Source organism: Lissotriton helveticus, chromosome 2_1 (assembly GCF_964261635.1).
Source record: "Lissotriton helveticus chromosome 2_1, aLisHel1.1, whole genome shotgun sequence".
Taxonomy (NCBI): Eukaryota; Metazoa; Chordata; class Amphibia; order Caudata; family Salamandridae; genus Lissotriton; species Lissotriton helveticus.
The window spans coordinates 1,265,027,767-1,265,045,382 of NC_136059.1; positions in this window are offsets into that span (position 1 = coordinate 1,265,027,767).

Below are 17,616 nucleotides of genomic sequence, written 5' to 3' on the forward strand. Positions count from 1 at the left end.
AAAACAAGCACTGAAAGTGCCAGAGGCACGTAAGAGGAAAATTTGGTTGGATATCCAGCAGAAGGTAAATTCAGTTGGAGTGACAACACGTACCATCGAGGAGTTGCGCAAAAGATGGTATGATATGCGCCTCCGGTCTAAGGAAAAATTAGCTGCAAGATTGAAGGAGTCCAGCAAGACAGGAGGTGGAACATCTACTGCTGAGCAGCCAACTCCACATGAGGAGCTTGTTGAGGCCACTCTCTTTCCTGAGAGTGTGAGTGGTGTTGCGCAGATTGACAGCTCTGAGCCTTCACAAACAGCAGAAGGTAAGATGCATGTTTGTTTGTAAGTGAAGTTGTGGGACATGCATGTGCTTTAAGTTACTAAAAGTACACAGTGGGATTGACTTAAGAGGAGGTACACTGAGTCACAGACAGTGAGCAATGCATTATGGGATTTGTAGTTACAGTACAACATGTTTTTTTTCAGTAGTGAAAAAACATAATGACATTGTGCTTTTTAAATGTAGTTGAAATACACTACAACATATGTTTTTTTCAAAGTAGGTACACTTGATTAAGCACATGAAGTAATCCAGACAACAAACTCATATGTCTCTATCTACATCCACAGCACAGGCAGGACATTCCAGGGAGGAAAGTGATGGGAATCAATCGCCTCTTCAAGATGTTTTTGCTGTTGAAGACAGTATAAGCGATGATATTGAGTCCACTCCTATTGCCAGGAAAACACGTACACATGTAGCCCCTTTGCCTCCTTTTCAAGATGATGACATTGAAGCTGGTGGTGCGAGTGAGACTGTTCAGGAAACAGTTGGTCCTTCAGTACCTGTAGAGCAATCACAGGCACAGAGACGATCACATGCATATACTATGGAAAGGTCAAGGAGCAGCAGAGGTGGACAAGAGGACAATCCAACTGTATTTGCAGGATTAGAACAGGACATGTTACATGTACAGCGCCAACAGCACAAGGCCCTACGCTCTATAAACAGGCAGCTGTGCAAATTAAACAAGCATAATGCAGGAATGGGAGATGGGATGAGAGCAATGGTTTCATCAATGGACAGAATATGTTTGGCCCTGGAACGCAATGGGGAATCACGCAACAGGGCAGCACACCGTGCCCATGTCAGTATGCATGGCTATACCAAAGCCATAAATAGATTGTGCACTGTTACTTCTAATTTTACAAGGCGTAGTATTACTATGCAGAGAGAGGTCAGTGAGTGCACAAAGAGTGTAGCCAAAGGTTTAGACATGTGCTGTTGAACTACTCCAGACAGCACACTCTGGTGCAAGTGCACTGTTTGAAGCAGCTGACACCGAGGAAACCTCCAGTAGGAGTAGCAGTAATCCCACTCCTACTTCAGATGTAACAGCGCAGGAGTGGAAGGCATGCCGGACATTCTTCATCCAATAGAAGCATTGAATCTGTGCAGCGCTCTACTCAAAGCCACCACCGCAAAAAATGATTTTTATTTAATCTTGATTTTGTTACTAAACATTTACCCTTGCAATGAAAATGTAGCTTTGCCTGTGCATTAACAGGTCATGTAGCACTACATGAGTAGCCTCAATGTTTGTAAATTAAAAACATTCAATACTACAACCACATACATGTTTTTGATTCATTGTCTTACCTAAAAGTAATTGCGTGTTATCTCACTACGTCTCTGACGTCCAGCTGCTGCTCCTACTCCTGCTGTTGCTCATCTAGGTGGAGGTATTTCATCATCATCAGATGTATCTGAGTCACTCATTTCAATTTCAGGCCCTTTGCTCATGGCCATGTTATGTAGCATGGCACAGCTACTTTCAATTTTACAGCACGTTTCAGGATTGTATTGTAAAGCACCACCACTTTTGTGAATGCGACGAAAACGGCTTTTCAAAATTCCAAAAGTCCTTTCAATTACATCACGGGTTGAACGGTGTGCCTTATTATATCTCCTTTCATGTACATTTGATGGATTCAAATATGGTGTCAGAATGAAATCACGCACAGCATAGGCAGTGTCACCTGCATGATGAGAAACAAAGAATGAGTGTGTGTATCACATCAAAGGAAAATTGTTGTTGGTGAGATTGTGAAATAGTGGTACATTTACCTAGTAGATAACCCTCTCCAAACTGGCCAGCACTCAAACGTCTATGTAGTCCACTATGCCGAAAGATATAGGAATCATGAGTGCTCCCTGGGTACTGAGCCACAATATCAGTGATAATGTACTTTGCATTGCACACCATTTGAATGTTGAATGAATGATGACCTTTTCTATTTCTGTACACATATTCTGTGGCAGCCGGTGGAGTGATGGCAATATGGGTTCCATCTATGCAACCAATCACATGTGGAAAACGTGCGATTTGATAAAAATCCAGTTTAGTCTCTTGTATGGCTTGTTGTGATGTTGTAGCCTGTTCCTCATTGCATCCAGAATTACTTTGAAAAAGCGTGACAGGGCACTCTGAGACACCCCTCCAACCGCAGCAATGACCCTTTGAAAAGAACCAGAAGCCAAAAGGTGCAGTAGGCACAATACCTGCACATGCGTAGGAATTGATTGGGTCCTGGCAGTTTGATGTTCCAGAAAGTGTTTCAATTTATCAATGAGGTCCATAATGTTGTGTGGGTGAAGTCTGTATTTTTCAAAGATTTCCTCTTCTGTCTGCTGGAACAGCGTAATGCGCAGTCTGAAGATTCTCTCCTGCCTCTGTCTCCTCTGTGCAAGGGCTTGGATACGCAGCCTCCTAGCTATCAGGTAAAGTCCCTCCATTTTGACAGTTAAAATTGCATTGTGGGTTTGTTTTTATACTTTCAAATTGGTTACCACCTGCATGTAGTTGGTGTTAATTGCGATTTCTTAAATTGCGAATTTCATGTTTTCGCAATTTTGCAAATTTTTCATACATCTCTTTGTGATTTCTTGTTTTGCGATTTCTTGTTTGCGATATTCGCTAGTGTTAAACCATGCAAAATAAGAAATCGCAATGAAATTCGCAGAATTTGTGCTTTCGCAAATTAAGTAATCGCAACAATAGCGATTACTTATTTTGCGATGCGATTTATTACATTCATCTCATATTCCTATTTTTTAGTCGCAAACACTGTTTTTTTGCGATTCGCAGCGATTGCGACTAAAAAATAGCTTGATACATCTAGCCCTATGTCCTTTCCCTAGTTATGTGAGGACCAGAACCTGTTCAATGACATCATGCTGATGTTTTGTGAATGAAAAGTGTTGCTAGACCTTTTTCTCTCTATCAAAGAGAGGACAGTCTATTAATAACGCTTGTGTAAATTTCCACCAGAACCTCATGCTGACAAGCTGTATAGGTGTGTGTGTGTGTATACATGCAACAAGTGCACATAACAGGAAAGGTAGTAGGACTCTGTGGGTGGTATGAATTATGAGTACTGGTACCAGTGGGATCCATTTACGATGGCCCCATTCAGGATGGCACTTGATGGAGTGTGACACAGGTTCCCCCTCCAGTGAACGTGTATTGACTGCAATTCTGTAACTGAGAGGGAGGATGGAGAAAGGTTGCTTTTATAAATTCAATGAGAAACTTATTAGTAAAGTGCAGCTGACTAAATGTTCCTGAGTACTGTCATTTAGTTCATGATATGGATGGTCCTGCAGTTTCTGTTGTGAAAGGTGATGACATTTCTAGACAGTTCTTGACCGTTTGCCTGTCCCTCATTGCTATTTCAGGAAGGCTGATAAAATAGCCATGAGCAGAGATCTCACAGTTCATCGTGCCCTTGTTTTGATCCCCGGCGGGAGCCAGCCCCACTGCTACCTGTTGTGAGCCATCAGCTTGCCCAAAAGTTGTGTCTGAGGAACAGCCAGAAAATGACATTCGAAAGAGAAGTACCCCAAATTGGCTCTGAAACTTCAGACAGTGGGCCTGCCATACCCTATCTGGAAGATGTGCATACGAGTGGAATCCAAGCCACCCCATGTCCAGTTCCAAGTTCTTTGTGACCAAAGAAGAGAGTGATCTGCAGAGGACTCAAAGGACTGCTATATGCATTAAAGCCTGTCTCCCAGAGATGAGAGCAAATGACCAGAAGTCTGCACAACTTCCTGGAAAACCTGCAGGTCTGCCTACCACCTAGAAGTCTAACTGCCTCCTCAGAGTGTGAAGGAGTGACTAGCCCTGAAAGACAATTCACTGCCCAAGCTGTTTTCCCAAATGTTGCTGACTGCCCTTTGAGAAAAGCTGGAGGTGACCTGTGTGGTGAGGGGTCTCTCGTCTCCCATCACTTAATATAGCCTTATAGCCCGCCGTAGCGGGCTATACCGGCTATTAAAGGCCTGCTGAATCGTTAAAGGCCTGAGCCGAAGGCGAGGGACTTTAACGAGACAGCGGGACTTTAATAGCCGTGTAGCCCTGCTACGAAGGGCTATAAGGCTATTAGAACATTCTGCCACTAGAGGGCAGAATGTTCTAACAAAATAAACAAAGGGTTCTCGAAGCTCGAGGGGATATAAATCCCCTCGAGCTTCGAGGAGCCTTTGAAGAACATTAGAATGTTGCTCTGCGGGCCTTTACCGGTCTGTAGAAGCAGGGAGCACTCCATTGTCTGCAATGGAGCTCCCAACATTCCAATGTTCTAATAACCTGTGAAGGGGCTTCCATTGTCTCCGAAGTGGAAGCCTGAGCCTGGCGGAAAGGCCACACCTGCCAGTAGAGCACCCCTTAGGATCCGGGACTGGAGGCCTCACCTGCCTGAAACAAGAACCTATTAGATCCCAACCCAGAGGCCCCAGCAGCCAGGACAGACATCCATCAAGCTGGCCTTCTCTGCTCCTTAACCACTGGAGCTCTTCTCCCATTTGAAACTGCACCCGATCCCTTCAGCGGAGCCACCCCTCAAAGCACCAGCCAGACGCATTCCTGTCAGTGCCACCTAAGCACATTAATGTGAGCAGGTAATGGGGATTTACATACAAAAGACTGAGCTAGATGCACAGATCATGTTTTGCACTGGGAAAATAGACTGCTTCATAAACCATCTTATTATGGATGCAAACTGTTGAATTGAACTACGAAATGTTTCATGTCAGTAAACTGCACTTTGGCCTAATATATGCCTCTACCTATGCATGAATCGAAGTCCCGTAAATGCTGTAGAAGCTCCCTGAATTGGCAGAGGGCACCCTAGAGGCTGCAAAAGCTTCCCTAGGAATCGTAGTTGAAATCACAAACCTGTACTTGAGCCCATTGAATTGTGTAGTATTACATTTTGCAGTGTTGTTAAAGTACTTTCATTTTACTAAGATAAACACTTGAATGGTCAATGCATTATTGTGTCTATTGTTTGTTGAGTTCCGAGCTCTTCCCCAACCCACAATGCCCTTCCTATGTAGCCAATTACTGGTCGCCCTCAGTACCCTGAAATTGAAGTAGAAAGAATATATACTTGGCCTAGTTTACAAAACCAAATTAGGACGAACTGCAGGACAACACTGGCAAACTAACCCTACCAAAACAGACTGAACCGAGTAGCCCCTGTCCGCCTGTGCCCCTCTGAGTAGCCCCTGTCCGCCTGTGCCCCTCTGAGTAGCCCCTGTCTGCCTGTGCCCCTCTGAGTAGCCCCTGTCCGCCTGTGCCCCTCTGAGTAGCCCCTGTCCGCCTGTGCCCCTCTGAGTAGCCCCTGTCCGCCTGTGCGCTTTTGAGTAGCCCCTTCCGCCTGTGCCCCTCTGAGTAGCCCCTGTCCGCCTGTGCACCTCTGAGTAGCCCCTGTCCGCCTGTGCCCCTCTGAGTAGCCCCTGTCCACCTGTGCCCCTCTGAGTAGCCCCTGTCCGCCTGTGCCCCTCTGAGTAGCCCCTGTCCGCCTGTGCCGCTCTGAGTAGCCCCTGTCTGCCTGTGCCCCTCTGAGTAGCCCCTGTCTGCCTGTGCCCCTCTGAGTAGCCCCTGTCTGCCTGTGCCCCTCTGAGTAGCCTCTGTCCGCCTGTGCCCCTCTGAGTAGCCCCTGTCCGCCTGTGCCCCTCTGAGTAGCCCCTGTCTGCCTGTGCCCCTCTGAGTAGCCTCTGTCCGCCTGTGCCCCTCTGAGTAGCCCCTGTCCGCCTGTGCCCCTCTGAGTACCCCCTGTCCGACTGTGCCCCCCCCCCCCCCCCGGATGTGGCCTGACAGTGAGTAAGTCAAGTGCTCTATTTTGCTCAGTTCATTTGACTATCAGTCCATGTTATTACATCATATCTAATGTTTGACATAATTTCTGAACCAAGAGACCTGCTATAACTTTCTTTGACTTTGATTAGCTCACACCCCAGGCTGGCAAGTCACGGCTAGCTGCACAGAATGTACTATCACCGCTTTTATTCTGTTAATCTAGTGGAACATCTTGCTATTTCAATGTCATTCTGACTGTAAAATTAGCATGGGAAAAACATTACAATGCAAGTTAAGAGTCCCTCCAGAAAGACTATTATAATGCCATTGCAAGTGCAGATAAAGCAACTACATTCCCATACATTTATGGGTACCGTATTACAATACCATTAGGATTCAATAACATTGCCGAAATAGAATGAAGCAATGTCAATGCAAGCATTTCTCTCATTAAGGCTTAGGAATTTAAGCGTAATAAAAATGTTAAAAGTGTTATTAAGTATTTTCGAGGTATGTTAGGCGTAGGAGCGGCTCAATCCCCACTGTTTCACCTCCCTCATATTCACCAGCACGCCTTCAAATCAAGATCGTTTTGATATAACAAAATGCGTTTAATACTTTAAAGGAACATAGCAGCAATCGAGACAATTAACCTCTGACGCGTTTTATATAGTTGCGTCACACTATATCAAGGTTGATAATATCGACCTACAATAATATTGCATCTGCTCCATTACATAGTCATGATAAAGCGTATAACTACTATTCTTACCTCCACATTCTATTTACTTGAGCTTTCCATACAATGCAATGGATCGATCGATTTAGTGGTTGCAACTTGCAATATTACTGTCATGTGATACAACGCAGGCAATATAGCCGGGTTATAGCACAAGGAGGTGCTGGTTACATCTTCTTTAGATTGTTTGTGTCATCTTGGCTTGACAGGCAGTCCCTGCTGCCTACTCCTGCCAGAACAGTATACTTTTATGTCCCATTACTTGACTCATATTATAGCGATTTGTGATGACGCTAGTGAAAAAAAGGTTATGGGGTGACAGCATTGCAACATGGAACCTCTTAATTTGTTTGAAACGGTTTCTATGTTTGGTGTCCTTTTATTTTTGTATTCATGTGTATAGGACAAAATATGTAGAGGCGGGGAAAACACCGAATTATATTCTGCTGCTAAATTTATATAAAAATGTGTTTCTAAGCAGTGTGGGTTCTATTACGTTTTGTTTAGGAGTAAAATAGAGTAACAACACTATGAGGCAGATCTGCTAAGCTTTCATGCAAGAACAGCTCCATACCTACTAAGATATAGTGCTGTTTTACGCTTTACGTGTACTGGTGCGCTTTAGGTTGTCATGTGCAAAGGACACACCATAGTAACATAGTGCAAGGGTGTGTGCGTTCCAGTAAAAAACAATATTTTAATAAATGTACCACTTCGTATATGTTCTTCGCAGTGCAGCACAAATGCAAAGTTAGAATAATGTGGAGAGTGTTAAGCCTTGTTCCACGGTTGTCACTCCAAGTTTGTGGAACAAATCTTTACCAATGTACGTAGATAATAATTTACATCAAAACCCATAAATGGTTGCATAGGAACGCCCATGTATCACTGATGGAATGCCCTCTTGACACAAAGTAGAGCAAATAACTGCATATCACTACTTTGCCTTTCTTTGGTCAACTTACTAATGCAAATCCTGATTTGCGATGGATAATAAATACCACCACATCACTTTGCAAATGGTTTCCGTTACAAAAAAACATATACTTGGCACAAAGTGTTCGCAAATCTGGCTGCATATGTTCTTACGGATACCGGAATTTGGAAAATGTATGATGTCACCATGGATGCCAATTCACCAAGATTGACATTTCTTCGACATGGCAATACTAAACATAGCATAATATGTCTTTCATCCTTGATGACATCACAGGTAGTGGGAAAAGGGCTCAATCTTTTGTTGGAGAATTTTCAGTTAGTGGAGAATTCACTGACACAGTTACCTCCACCATCCTACCCTGTGGCAGATGGTTACTGATATATTGTGTTGAGGTGAAGAATCCCGCATTGGGCCACTTACTCAAGGGTAGTCCTTTAACACCCAACCATAAATCAAGGTGTAAGTAGGTAAATATCTACTTTAGTTTCCTTCCCTCAGTTAACGAGGTTAAGTAGGGCCATAGTACTCCAGACACAATTACAATCTCAATATTACCTCACACATCTTTGCACAGTACCAAATACCCAGAACTTCCCAGAAAAACGACTTAAACAATAAGCCAATCACTGCTACGCATAGCAAAGCTTTACGACCCTATACCTAGCTTCAAATGTTAAGGCACAGCCTGAAATGCCAAAATGCAGACTCAGATGGAGAGAGAACACCTCGTATGAGCATTGCAAGCTTTAAATACACAATCACAATCTCAACTGTTCTGTTGCAGCTGAAGTCAAAGGGACTCCCTGAATTGCCTGTTCACAGCCTCCAGCGTCCAGACACAACCTAATATGTCAATGCAAGGATTATATGCCCAGCTATAGCCTAAACCCCACAGGAGCAGCCTTAAACAAACATTTCCAGTTCAATATTTACAGTAACAGCACACAATCCACAGATACAGGCTCATTTGATCAGACATAGATCCATATATCCAACACTGGTAACGTACAAGGGCAGACTGGCCATTACTCCAAAGAAACATTAATGCCAGAAAGGCTGGGCTGCATTAAAGGCTCTGAGGTCGCTACATGCTGGTTTGGGTCTGTTTGACTTTGCTCATATTCCTCCATTGCATCATTTGTGAGGAAGAGGTTTCTGAGCAGCAAACCCCCTACATTTATTTTATTTTTGAGCTCCTGGATTTTGGATCTCTGTCTTGAGTGAAATTCCTAAAAGGTTCTCACCCGCTGTAAGCTGCTGTCACAATGGTTTTGAGATGTTATTACCAGAACACACCTTTTCGAATAAGGTCCACTACAACAACACATCTCCGGTTACCTGTGAACATGCGTATGCAAACATGTGCAGGCTGAACAAGAAAGACTTGCTTGATTCATCATGGTATCTGTGCACAGGTAGCCCTATAGCTGATATGACCCAGAATAAATAGGTTATGGCCTGTGCAGGCCAAATAGCTATATTGGGAAACGAAAAAGCAATGGCTCCTTTCTTTTACACTTAAGTGTAAGTTTATAGTGCTTAACTGTATATACAAGTTAGGTGGAAACATAATTTTCGATTGGATAAACATGGAGACATTTACTTTACTTTTTCTCTCCTTCTCATGGCCCCGAATATATATATAATAAATACATTTGACCAATAAACCTACGTGCATTCCCTGATGCATTAAAAATTATTTTTGTTATTTTCCTGATCCAGCCCCAATGAAACACTGGTTTTGAACTAACCTGCTGGGCATTTGCTCTGCTGCCTAGCTGAAGAATCAATGCCTCTACCTGTGCACAGCATTCTGGGATTTTCCAAGATGAAAGAATCAATTTGCAAGACTTCATCTCTTCTCTGACTGAGCCTGGCTCTGCCCTTATCTCACACTGCCAAACTGGTACCTTCCCTTCAGGACCTCAGAGGGCCTCTCTCGTGCGATATTTGATTTCTGCTGGCTTCTTCTTTGTCTCTGTGAGAAAGAAATTCCCAGACTTGTCAAAGAGCGGCTGCTATTTACTATGTGTAGATTATTCCCCAGCCTGTCTTCTCCCCGTGAAAAACCATTAATTGAGCTCTAATAAGGCTCAAACAATCTGACCTCTTAGAAGTACAGTGATCTCTGTGAGAAAAATCTAAGTCACCCTCAGTGTCTGGCTTTGACCGCCATGCCTTTTGGAAATGCATGTGTACACAAGGAAACACAAAATGATGGTCCTCGCCCACCTGCCAATGAATTTATACTTTCCGTGACATGACTGCTCATATTCTGGGTACAAATTGTAAATGCTGTTTGGCAATTTTTTGGCCTATTCTGTATTACAGTACCAGCAATAGAGAGAGATGTATTAACATCAATATTCTTCGTTCCAATAACATAGGTTGCCTCTGTCACCATGACACGTATAGTCAGCTAGATGATGTTTATCATTGTTTGCACTCCAACAGTGTCAGATGATAGGGATGTTTGCTTTCTTTGGCAAAGGCACCTTTAACTTTGCATCACTGGTAGGCCAACACTAATGATCTGGCTCATAAAGTAAGAGATGGTCAATAGTAAGGTGCACAAGAGGCCTATGGGCTTTATAAAAGCTCTTTTCTTTCCCAATCACAAAGGTACAGCTACTCAACCAGTTTCCAAATGGTATTCATCCTGTCAGCAATTAAACAGGAAATTGAGGGCTGAACTCACTACCAGGCAAGGATAGAAACTGTGTGCTGTTTAGGCTTCCATGAATAAGCATTTCAGCCTTGCATATACTAAATAATACATTTATGGACTGTTGTGATGTGTCTGTTGCTGAACTTGCATACTTAGAAAAAGTGCCCACGCTGTTGCTATACAGCCACTTGTCTTGGTACACTGAATCAAATTGGTTCTTGTGTACGCAACACAATGTGTCAGCCTTTTTCTAGAATATTCAGAAAACTGCACCAAATTCAAAACTTTTTTACAAAATATCTAATGTTTGAGCTTCCATTTAATTTGCCCAATGCTCTGTAAATCATACATTGTGTAGACAAGTTTCAGAAGTATGAATCCATATGTAAATAGCTGATTACATAATGGGGACATTCAGGGATGCACTGCTATTGACTACAGAATTACCCAAAATATGTAGGTCTTTTTCACTTATTTTTCAATTCTACATCTATTCATTATACTCGGCATATGATGACAGTGCAGTCTGCATTGTACAAGACAGCACAGATGTTTGTTAACATGTGTTTCTAACAAATGTTTACATGGTTTTTGCAGTGTTTGAAATCTCACTCTTCTGTTATGGACTTTTGTTCTGGGATATATGATTACAGTTCAGTTTGCCCATGGTTGTATGTTAATGTCATCAGGTTTCCATGTATTGTACAGGTATTTTGCATACATAACTAGGTGACAACAATGTGCACACTAACTAATGGAATGCTACATTTCTTCATTTTGTATCCTTTTGTTATTTTTGCAGCTTCAAAATAGCCTGTGATATTTCTAGCCATTGCTCTTCACTTGCTCTGTACTAGTTGTATGCATTATTAAGCACGTTTGCATCTGAAGCCTGTACATTTCTATCTGTGTGCTAACCTTGTTGGGGGGAGTCAGGGGGTTTAGACAGATGGGGAATGAAACCTCTGGCAGTATTGATTGATCGTCCCCAAATGAAGCCTGCATCAAGAGATAAGAGTGAGTGGTCATGGGATGCCTGTCTATTTCTTCCATTCTCCTTGGCAGGTAGGTATAATACATTGGCTGCGGTCCAGAAGGATCTATACCACGTGCCAGGTGTTAATGTAGAGGTAGAGATTGAGAGAGGTACTGGACAGGGCTGCTCTCTGGCACCACTAATATTTGCAGTCTCTATTGAACCAACTTTGTGCCAAATTGGCAACGAAGACTTTGTTGAAAGCAAGCCCAAATGTTTCCTCAACATTTGGGGATTTGATGTAACAACAAACAGATGAAATATAGTGGGTGCAAATTGGATAACAACTGTGTGCAACTTATCAGTAATTTTGAGCTGCGCTCATGTACTAAAAGGTCGTGTGATAAAATGTTAATTCACAGGGGGCACAGACAACCTGTCACATGAATTTTATTTACCTGGGTCACCTTAGGACCCAGTGTGATTAGCTATGAACAAAGACATGGTGACCTTAAGCAAACAGCACACTACCACCCCTACATTGTCATTATCAAACATTTTTGTAAAGCAGCCCACCATATTTAAATGCTACTTTGAAAAATGCTTGTCATTTGGGAAGACATTGGAGGAGCAGACTGTGGTTCCTTCACCACAGCCTACCCACAATCACTCACACCCAGGCCACCTGAAAAAATTCTCAAAGGGGAAGCTATCCCACAGTCATAGTGTACCCATTGTGAATGAATTATCACCTGTTGAGTTACACCTCTGTAACTTTTCAATGAAGTGTGACCCCAATTGCAGTCAGGTTTTCAGGTTTTTAATGTCTTTATTTCGATAATAAATTCATAAAAGACACGTTTAAAAAAACAGGTACGAAATATTTCGACCATAATACAGTAAAATGAAAGTAAAAACATTAAACATGTTATTACACTTAAGTCACAGCTAAAACAAATTATTAAACCATCAGAGTATACAAAGACATAATTACATCTGAACCTAAAAAATAAACTAAGCTAACACATTTCAAAGTACCGGATTAGTGAGCTCTAGCCTAAAGCAATTTAGTGAGAGTTCCTTGTTGCCCTTATTGCCCACGCCCAGCCCAAAAATTTTGCCAAGCATACCACAACGGTTTCCGAGGTATTAGTTTTCAAGACCCATATTGCTTCTGAAGACCTTTTACAGGATAGGCGCTGGAACAGGGGTTTTAGCCATGTAGTGCGAGGTTCTAAATACTGCGGGCAAACAAACAATAGATGACCCTCTGTTTCCTTTTGACCAGGGCACCAGCAACAAGAACTTGAGGATGTTTTTCCCCAAGATGAAGTAAATGAATTCAATGGTAGGGCTCCTACTCGAAACTGATGATATAGTTTGTTGTCCAGTGATCGAGTGATGATATCCCAGTAGGTCTCCCGGGAAGAGTCCTGCTTAAAGCATAGGAATCTTCCTGTTAGACTACCAGAACTGGAAGCAATTACCAAGGATTGACGCCTTGAGGCCCAAAATAATTCTTTGAATTCTTTTTTTAGAGGGGAAAGTGTTGGTACCTGGAGATACCCACAGATCATTTAGCCCCATATCTTGTAAACTCTTTTTCACTGATTGAAGCCATGGGATTCTTTCTGAACCCCCCATCGCCCTCACATCTGCTAGCTCTTTTGCAAATAGTGTAAGATCCGGCGAGGTCCACAAACGCCTCCAAAGAGCCACTACTCTGAATTTTGCCATATCGTTAATGGGGAGGCTTCCCATATCATGGCAGAGAGGTATCGAGGGAGAGGATTGTGGTAACCCTACCAGGTTCCGAAGGAATTTACACTGGATTTTATAGAGACTTGACAAATCCATGATCCCCATAAATCAGCCCCATAAAGTATAGCAGCAATTATTTTGGAATCATAAATTTTCATGGCAGGGATGACCCGTTTAGTTATTGATCTCTTCTGCTCACGCAAAAGACAGCCCGTCAGTTGGGCAAATTTTAGCTGTTGGGCCGCGATTTGCTCTTTCCATGACAAACGGCGATCCAAGGTGACCCCCAGGTAAGTCATGGTTTCAACCTGTTCTAGGTTAACCCCACTCATTTTTACGTTGCTATGTAGAAGGTTATTCCTGGTTAAAACCATGAACTTGGTTTTACTCACGTTTATATGGAGGTCATTATTTGCACAAAACTCCTCAAAACGGTTCAAGGCCCGCTGTAGGCCTGACCGTGTCTTAGATAGGAGTAAGGTGTCATCCGCGAAGATGAGCATGGGGAATTTGGTCCCTGCCAGAGATGGGGCATCAGTGTGCGTATCAGAGAAAAATTTTACTACCTGATCTATAAAGAGCAGGAAAAGAGTGGGCGCGAGGACACAACCCTGGCGAACTCCACGGCTTACCAGGAATGAATCTGTATGTTGTCCTTGTCCTCCCCACCTTACCCTTGCATAATTCTCTTCGTGCATTCTAATGATTAACTCTAGTAGTTCGACCGGTAACCCTAAGTCCCTCAGTACCTGCCACAATTTACCTCTAGGTACCAGATCGAAGGTTGATTTTAGGTCAATGAATGCGGCAAAAATGGTGCCACCGCCGAGCATAACCACCTTCCAGAAGATCATACAAAATCGAAACACCTGGTCGATGGTGCTCGTCCCAGATCTAAAACCTGCCTGCATTGGAGACAGTATATTTTCTGAGTCCATCCACCCCTGCACTCTGGCCAGGATCATGCGGGCAAAAACTTTTTGGAGACAGTCAATTAAACTAATCGGGCGATAGTTGCCCGGATTAGACCTGTCTCCTTTTTTATATATAGGGATGATCTCAGCCCCCTTCCATGTTTTAGGGATGCATGCACCCTTTGCCAATGTGTTGGCTATGTTAGTTATGTATGGCACCCAGAGATCTGCGTTTGATTTAAACAAATCCGCTGGTATTTGATCCAACCCTGGGGCTTTCCCCCGCTGAGTCAAGCCGAGGGCAAACTCTGTCTCAGTGTTAGTAAAGGTCAGAGTTTCTCCACAAGTGGGTGTTACATGCAGCTTGTTTAGTGTGGGGAGGAGATCAGTGCCCACCATGCGAAATTGGGACGAATAGTGTGTTATCCAGGCTTCTGGTGACACATGATTAGTTGGGGTACGGGAATCAACATCCTTCCCCCATTTAACTATATCCCAAAATCTTGCTTGGTTGTTGGACTTAGTAGCATCCAACAGGTCGGCCCAATAACCATCCTCCCACGTCCTTTTAGCCTCCCACTGAACTCTTTTATACTTTTTCCTGGCCTCCTTTACATCACACATATTCCTAGATTTAACTTTATCTACTAGGTTACTGTGTGCCACCCTGCATTCCTTATTGTACCACTTTGCCCGAGTAGCGAGTGGTCGGCCAGCTCCATTCTGACAGGGTTTCGAGAGAAGTAACTTGAGCTCATCAAAACATAGTTCATGTATATCCAAAATTTTGTTTGGTTCTAAGGTACCCTTCCCAGTGTCATCTGTAAGCATTTTGTTTAGGGCAAGCATAACCACTTTCCCAATATTAGTCTGGATGGATTCATCCCCCGAAATGTTGGACCATTTCAGCCTCCTACGGTCATTTGATAGAGTTACAACCCCTTGCGCCGTGGGAACTGGGTCTTCCGTTCTTATCAGACCATCCATCCTTAATTTCAATGACAGCGGGTTATGGTCGCTTTCTGGGCGAGGGACAACTTCCATATCGACCATAATTGACCAAAATTCCATTTTAAGAAGAAAATAGTCTATACGACTTTTCCTTAGTCCGTTGTCAAAAGTAAAATTGGCACCAAGGTCAGTGGGTGAACGTCCATTTACTGCCCTTAGCCCCCAAGTAAGACATAGTGCAGTCCAATTTAGAGCAGCCTCCGTTGCTTTCACGGGTTTACTAGTCAGTAGGTCCGGTATATTCCATGTTACATCCTCCGCGGACCCCCAACTGTCCCCTGCAACGTAGAGCGGCTCTATGGTACAGTTCAAATCACCAGCTAGAAGGATTAAGGATCCTTTATTCCATCCCGCTAGTTGTCTATCCAGGACATCCACGATTGGGGGACACCGACCACCAGGGAGGCCACGGGAATAGATGTTACAGATTAGCATATCTTGACCACCTTCCTTGCTCAACTGGATGGTCAGTAGGTCGGGGTTATCCTCATAGAGTTCTGTGATTTTAAATCCCCATGCCTGTTTGACCCATGTTAACAATCCCCCTGATGCTCGTCCTTTACTACTTTTAATTGCAGGTTTAAAGAAGTTTAAAAAACCATTTATGTGTACAGGTTCGATTGCCCATGTCTCTTGTAATAGCACAACATCATATTTAGTGATAAAATCCAGCCAATCCTCTGAAACCATGCGGGCTTTTACTCCCGCAGCATTCCAGGACACAATATTAAATGTTGTTGTAGATTCTGCATTAATATTACATTGGATGGGTGGGAAGGAGGCATTTGTTGGGGTAGACCTAATGGACAGGATTCTATCCCCTGTTACATCTACATTGCTATTTTGCAAACATTCCCCCTGTGCCATAACCACTATTTCTGCTATTTTATCTGGTACAATCTGATCACCTATTTTGGATATCAGTGGAATCTGGTGTGGAGTTTGTACTTCCCTCTCATCAACAGCAATGGAGCCACTCGTCAGACCGGGAGAACACCGTCAATCTACCATCTCCAGGTCAGACAACGGTCCAAAGTGGTTGAAGAGTAGTGGGTACTGGGATGGGAGCGATGTTCTGGGTCCTTTATACCTCCCGTCTCTCACTCTCCACTGGCTTATACCAGTAGGGCGATTACTATTTGTGTGAGGGTAAAAATAGGAGAGATCTAGGGATTGGACATCGCCCTGACGGGCAAACCTAGCTTTCCTTCGTATAAGCTCCACAACCCATGGGTCTTTGAACGAGATCAAAATACAGTCCCCTTCCAAGTCTTTGGTACCATAGCCCACCCAATCTACTCTTCTCACAAATAAAATTTCTGTTGGTGATGATGGTGGTAGGGGACGGTTTTTATTTAACCAGTATATTACTTTATTGCGCAGTTCCCCTTGCGTCTCCTTAATACCGTCTCTTAAGGGAGCTACACCAGTTAAGACTATGGTATATTGGGCCGCTTCTGGGGGCAAATTTGCTCGGGGTGTTGGGCGCATCTTTTGTTTACCCTCCAATGGTGTCCTGGAGGATTGAGGATTGGGTTTCCCCCTACTAATTATCTGAGCTGGGATACTGTCAGATTGCTTTGGCCTGCTATCTAGCATAGGCGGATTCACTTTGTCTGGATGAGATTTAGGTGGATGTTTTCTCCCTAGTACTTTAGATGGGGTACTTCCATTAGCAGTGATAGCCGTATTGGTAGTCCTAGCCCCAGCTATCAGTTTATTAATAGATACCCCAGGTGGTACGGGCTTGGTTGCCTGATTCACAATTGAATTGCTAGCTATTTGTGTTTTACCTGATGTCAAATTATGTGCCCCCACCACAGGACTAGGTGTGGAAAGTTTTTGCAGAATGCCCATATTGGTGTTAACCACTGTTTCCATTGCGTCGATTTTGGAGGTCATCAATCTTGTTCTCTCCAAAACCGGAAGCAAGATGGTTTTTAGCATAGCCTCAATCTTGACCAACAAGATGTCGTCACTATTGAGGCAGGTTGGGCAGGTATTAGAAGGCCCCAGGGAAGCGTATAAGGGGCAAAACACATGAGGAAAACCATGGGGTGATTGTGGGGCTGAAATTGTCCCGCTGCAATTATCATTCAGTTTGGGCTGTTTTTGATCTTTTTCCCCCTGGGGGCTTGAAACATGTTTCCTCTTTCGGGATATCAAATTTGAGCTCGTTTAAATCCCCTCCGTTGCAATAGGTGGGGTAATGTCAATGAGTTGAGGTGGGATAGCCAAATTATATTCGTCTACCCCTGTTTTTAAGCAATCCTCCCCATCCCTTGACAGACTTACACCAAGTTTCTGGGCCCCATAATCCAATGGTGACGGTGGCAACACCCCTTCTCCATCTACATGGACTATTGCCTCTGTCTCGATGGAGTAAATGCAGTTAGATGCTGCATGAGAAACAGGGCTTTTCGCTAATGCTAAGCCACCTATGGAAGAGCGCTTTCCAGAGACTAAATCTAATGAC